Source organism: Perognathus longimembris, chromosome 1, assembly GCF_023159225.1.
Source record: "Perognathus longimembris pacificus isolate PPM17 chromosome 1, ASM2315922v1, whole genome shotgun sequence".
In the NCBI taxonomy this organism is placed as follows: domain Eukaryota; kingdom Metazoa; phylum Chordata; class Mammalia; order Rodentia; family Heteromyidae; genus Perognathus; species Perognathus longimembris.
This window is the reverse complement of record NC_063161.1, coordinates 32,006,604-32,013,009: the sequence shown is the minus strand read 5'-3', so window position 1 is coordinate 32,013,009 and position 6,406 is coordinate 32,006,604. Positions and strand designations below refer to the sequence as shown.

Genomic DNA, 6,406 nt, shown 5'->3' with positions numbered 1-6,406 from the left:
ACTGATCTACATCCCCAGTTCACTTTTAATAGGAAAGAAGTATACATAGGATTTACATATGTGAGCCCTGAAGCCAGTGTTTATCATCTAAAGAGGACATGATATAAGCTGAGTAATAGTCTCCTTGTCCTGCCCCCCCCCACCCCCATTCCTGGGCCTTAGCATTGTCTCTTAGGGTTTTTTTTTTGTTCAAGGGTAGCTATCTACCCATTCTTCTGGCTTTTTTCCCCCCGGTTAATTGGAAATAAGAGTCTCAAAGACTTTCCTACCCAGACTGGCTTCAAACCAAGATCCTCAGATGGCAGTCTCCTGAGTAGATAGGATTATAGGCATGACTCTCCAGTACCTGGTTGGTAAAAGTTATCTTGAAGATTAAAAGGCATCATTCTGGTGAAACATTATTTGACATAAAGTTTGGCACATGGTGAACATTCAGAAATCTTAACGATCATTTTCTTTTTCTTCCAGATCAGAAAACTCAAGCTGAAAGCATTTAAGTACTTTATCCAAGGTCATATAACTGAAAAATAAGACTGGGGTTGAAACCTGGCACTATTATTAACACCAGAAGTTTTTAAACTAAGCAATATTTTTTACACTTTTTAGGTTAGCAAAGGCCTTCCAGGAAGTACAGTGTAATAAAATATCAATTTTCTAGACTAGTATTTTTTTAGAGGTAAATATTTAAGAGCTCACACGGGGAATTATTGTATGATGGTAAATAGAATTAGCCTTGAAAACAATAAATTTGGAGGCATAGATATTTATATGCTGGCTCAAAAAATTTGCTCACTTTTTCATATGGTAGATGGATTATTTAAATTTGAAAGGGAAGCTAATTTTTCTAGAGAAAATATTGGAATACTTTTATGCAGGGGGCTATTCAAAAATATTTAAGACTACAAAGAACAACAGCTACAAGTAAGATGATAAACTGGACTTCAAAAAGTTAGGAATTGGCTCTCAATTCAGACCCGCTGGGTCAGTGACGATCATGAGCCCAGGCTCGAGCTTGCAATAAAGACTCTTGTGTAATTACATTGGCAAAAAAAAAAAAAAAGTTAGGAATTTCTGGGGCTGGGAATGTTTAGTGGTAGAGTGTTTGCCTAGCATGCATGAAGCCTTGGGTTTGATTCCTCAGCACTACATAAACAGAAAAAGCTGGAAGTGGCACTGTGGCTCAAGTGGTAAAGTGCTAGCCTTAACCAAAAAGAAGCCAGGGACAATGCTCAGGCCCTGAGTTCAGTCCCTAAGACTGGCAAAAAAAAAAAGAAAAAGAAAAGATAAAAATAGGAATGTCTTTCCACTGAAAGATACCATGAAGAGAATGAAAATGGGAAACGGAAGTGTAGCTCCAGAGTGCCCACCTTGATGGTGGGGGAGAGGGGAAGGGAATGGGTAAAAATGAAAGCCAGAGTGCGAAAATATATTTGAAAAAAATTCTTGCCCAGTATGGACAAATCAATAAATCAGTAAGATTGATCAATAAGAAAATGCCAGGTGACTCAATAGAAAAATGGACAAAAGACACAATCACATACTTGACAGAAGAAGGCATTAAAATGACCAATAAAATATGCCTGTTTAAGATCCATTAAGCCTGTGGAATTCTCAATTAAGATCAACAGTTAAACAATCCAGGAAAATCAGATCATATGCTGTCAGAAAGAATGAGTGCAGCTTGTCCTGAGGAAATGCATAACACACCACAGTACAAAGCACAAAATGTAGAAGAAGGTTTAAAGCACATAGTGACATGGCTTAATTCTAAGTAAAGGCATGAGCAGGCTAGGGAGGAGGTACTGATGGGAACAAGAGAGTGACCTGAGAATGTAACTCCATGCGGTGGCACTAATGTTAATAGAAAAGGGAGGAGAATGATTGGTACAAATGTCAGCAACTCTTCCCATTCACGGATTGGCAAGTCACAGGAGTAAAAACATTAGAGCTGCACTGTAAACATTCAGAGAAAAGTGGGATCAAAAGGCAGCTCCTCTTTCATCCACTTCCAGCATCCCCCAGTGGAACAGACCACACTTCTGTTCAGCTCACAATCTCTGGTGTCCTGTAGCCATCTCTAGGCTCTCTAGGCAGGCCTTTGTTCTTGGGACCCTGAAATAGGGAATGATCACTGTTGTTCCAGATGTGCTTCAGGGGTCAGGGTTTGGAACTGGCATCCCCATTGCCTGTCGGGTTCTTTTCCTCATCTTTGATGAACTCACTCCTGGAGGTCATCTATCCAACAGGTAGAAGATGCATTATTTCCACTCATTTGCATAGGACACAAACCACTGCTTCTTCAAACAATAGCTTCTATGTTGGGCTTCACAGAAAGAATGAAAACCCGGCCCACCCATTGGCCAGACTTCCAAAGCAGCTTTTTATCTCTGGCAGCAAAGGGCACCCCAGGTCGGTCATCTTTGCCTCAGTTACTCCCGTGCAAGGGACAATAGCAACACTGTTCATTCCCAGAAAATAGTGAACCCCTTCTTGAGCGACTTACAGAAGGGGTTAAGAAACAAAACGGAGTCAAGCAAACAACAGAAACCTCACTACACTTTGCAGAGAAAAGACATCTTTTTCAAGGCAATCTTCAGTGGAATTGCACAGATGTCATCCGTAACACAGAACCAAGCACAGGTGATTTTGGATTACAAGGCATTGGGTAAGACTTGGCCCTTCCCCCATCACCACCACTTTGGAATTTTTTTTTCCTTCCTTTCCTTTCTGTTTCTTTTGTCATTGTAAGTTAGCTATAATCACAGCAACCCCCCTTCCCCAACACTTGGTTATGATCTTGTGGAAGGCTGTTAGAAACAAAGAGACAGCTACAAAGAAGGAATAAAGCTTTAGATTTTTTTCTTGGATGGGCGGGGGGGGGGGGAAGTTCAGAAAAGTGGGCTAAACTCCCCCATCAACTTTTTTTCTTTTACTTTTTTTTATTGTAACAGAGAGGTTACAGTTTCATATGTTAGGCATTGGATACATTTCTTAATTCCTCCCTCATTCCCCCCTCCCTCTTCCCCCTTTCCCTCTCTCCCCCATGAGTTGTTCAGTTGGTTTACATCAAACAGTTTTGCAAGTATTGCTTTTGTAGTCATTTGTCTTTTTATCCCCATCAACTTTTACATCAGTGTCCTTCCCAGCCTCTGATAGGATGACACTGTTCTCCCAGGTGAGACTTCAGGCCTGCCAAACTAGGGAGAGACACTCCCTGGATGAATGGGATTTTCCATTTCCGGCCTCTGGTCCTTCTCATCCCTGTAATGGGCAGTATGGAAGGTTGCAATGGGTCCAATATTAAAAAGAGATGACAATCACAAATCAAGTGACTATGGCCCAAAGATACTACCATGGTTAGAATATATACTGCTTTACATTGGTTTAAAATATATTGGTTTAAAATAATAAATTAGCAGATCATGAAATGAACGTTTGCTGAGTGTCTTGAGTATGACACACATTTGTGGTCATCGTCAATAAAGCACTAAGATGACTGAGGAATCACTGGGTGTGCACACGCACATGATGGAGGACGCCATGTCACCAGCAAGCATGGACCCAGCATGAAGTACCTGTTACTTAAGGAACTGTAAAATCAAATGGAGCTACACTGTTCCTACACAAATAATGCAAAGAAATATTTGCAACATTATGAGTAATAAATGTATGCTACCTTTTATTTACCTTTCACCTATGGCGGAAAATTTATACATTCTTTCTCTCTCTCTCTTTTTTTTTTTGGCCAGTCCTGGACTCAGGGCCTGAGCACTGTCCCTGGCTTCTTTTTGCTCAAGGTTAGCACTCTACCACTTGAGCCACAGTGCTCCTTCTGGCCTTTTCTATATATGTGGTGCTTGGGAATCAAACCTAAGGCTTCATATATGCAAGGCAAGCACTCTTGCTACTAGGCCATATCCCCAGCCCCTCGAAGAAAATTTATAAAACAGCTAGGAGCAGCATACTTAACAAGAAAGAGCAAGGGAAAATAGGTCTTGGCCATGAATGGGAGAGAACACAGGGGGCCAGCATGCCATGAAGAAGCTTTTCATGCTTTGATTCAATAGAAAATAATTATGAGTACCTTCACCAAGTTTCTAAATCTTCATCAGTGAATGAATCATCTTTCCATCATGAAATGTATTTATCTTTTATTTATACTCTTGTTTTGCAACAGGCTCTGACCCTGTAGTACAGGCTGGTCTTGAACTCACTATTTTTTTTTTTGTCTCATCCCCCTCATTGCTGGGATTACAGACATGTATTACCATATCTGGCCCATACATTTTGTAATACATCTTAAAACAAATTATCTATGCATATAATCCTTCTTCTAAATAAGTACTGATGGCCTGAAACAGCCCTGCTAAGACCTTTGCCGGGCCTTGATTTTTTGTAATAACATCTTAGATGGTCTCTCTCTCTCTCTCTCTCTCTCTCTCTCTCTCTCTCTCTCTCTCTCTCTCTCTCCCCCCCTCTCTGCTTTTTAATTTATTTACTTTCTGGTGTATCTCTCAAATTACCCAAGTTTCTTTCTAAAATGTAAATCTGATCAAATTTTTCCTGCTTAAAGCCCTTCAATATCTGAAGAACCAAATAAAATTTCCTTGGCTTGGCATGTAATTTCCTTCATGATCTGGCTTTTTGTCTTTTTGCCTGCCTTCTGCAATACCCTGCAAAACTCTACATTCTAACTAACTGGTAGTTTTCAAAATCCCCAGTGCTTTTAAGTATTTTTGCTCTATTAGTCTGCTTTCTGCCATTACAAAAAAAAATACCCAAGATAACTAACATGAATGTTTCATTTTGCCTCCACAGTTTTAGAAATTTTAGTCTATGATTAGTTGGCCCTGTTGCTTTGAGCAAGGTGACACATTACAGGCGTACATGGTGAAGCAAAATTGTTTACCTAATGGCCAAGACCCAAGAGAGAAAGAGAAGAAAAGGCTATTTCTTTCAAGGACATATCTCCAATTACCTACATCCCTCCCACTTGGCCCCAGCTCCTAACTACTCTACCACTTTCCAATCGCACCATTTGGAGGAGTAAGCCTCTCTGATAAATAAACCTTTAGAGCTCACTTAGAATCCAAACTATAGTACTTGAATCTCTCTAACCATGACTTCACTTCCAAAGGGATTCCTGCTTGATAGGAAAGGCTCACTTCCATTCTCATTGCCACATCCTACATCTTCCACCCTATTTCTCCTAGGCAGAAGGGAGCTAGCATAGCCAGTAGAAGGGAGAGGGAGCTCACATAGGCTGGACATATACAAAAATTGGAATGATAATGAGAAAAGTATAATAGCCTCTGTGCAAGGAGGAAACACAAATTAGTGAAGTGTTTTATATTTTTAAAAAGAAAGAAGAAAAAGAGAAGAATGGAAAGTGTAAAGCTGTATTCTGAAAGTAGTAAGGTGCTTATGTACACCCTACCCCCAATGAACTGTGCCTCCAAATAATTTCACACCCTTGTGCAGTCCCTTCTTGCTCCCTACTAATTTGGATGGCTCTATTACCTTTTTAACTAACAAAAACAGGGCCTAAGACACAGAAGGCATAAGTTTTTTGTTGCTGTTGTTTTATTTTGGAAATGCCTAAATGACTTGTAACATGATCAACTAACCTTCTGCAGATAGTGTAAGATGGTCAGATGGAAAGAGACAATGTGAGAGACCATGTTGGGAAAGCAAGAGACCCAATCCTAGTAGCCCAGTAGAGTCCTGATTTTAGCAGTCCTTACCAATGTGTCAGAAGTGTGAATGAAGCATTCACTAACCCAAGCTACTAAATTAACTGATAAGATAACGAAGTTAAGATTCTGTCAGTGAATGGGTCTTAGCATTAAGCCTCTATGAGAGAATGTTATGCCGAGAAGGTTCAGCAACTACTAGCAAACTCCACATCTGAGATCATGGAACAGATGTCAGAGCCTGAATGGGCAGACAGAGTGCAATACTAGACATTCAGAAAGATGGCTTGCCTGCGCATGTGTACACATACACCCACCTACCTTGTTGACTTAGACAAACTTCTCCATTACCTATTACACTCATCCCAATCAATCTCCAAACTTGATGGAAAGAGATAAATGAACAAGCCCCACATAACTTTTACCAATAGCTGGGACTGGCTGTAAGGTAAGGCAGAAATCCAGATGGAAAGAAAGCCAAGGACAGGAAGCCAATATCTGATTAGATGTTACAGCAGAAGTGGCTGAAGTTGATTACCAGCTAGTCCTTTGCCTTTCTGGTCAAGGGCACAGATTCCATCCCAGTTAATTTGGCCTTATTCCATGGCCTCAGACTAAACCTCTAACCCCAGCCAGCTGTCCAAATTGGATGTCCTCTATTAGCCTTGGAAAAGCTGGAACAAGACACAATGTCCAATTCACAGTTCTTCTCA

The 6,406-nt window shown here is 40.5% G+C and overlaps 1 non-coding gene across 1 annotated transcript; it reads left to right on the top strand.

Annotated features, from left to right (window-relative positions):
* The first annotated feature begins 5,252 nt into the window (after positions 1-5,252).
* On the top strand, positions 5,253-5,357 carry LOC125341264. Its single transcript, XR_007208948.1, has one exon. It is a non-coding gene; the product is annotated as a U6 spliceosomal RNA (small nuclear RNA).
* The last annotated feature ends 1,049 nt before the right edge of the window (positions 5,358-6,406 follow it).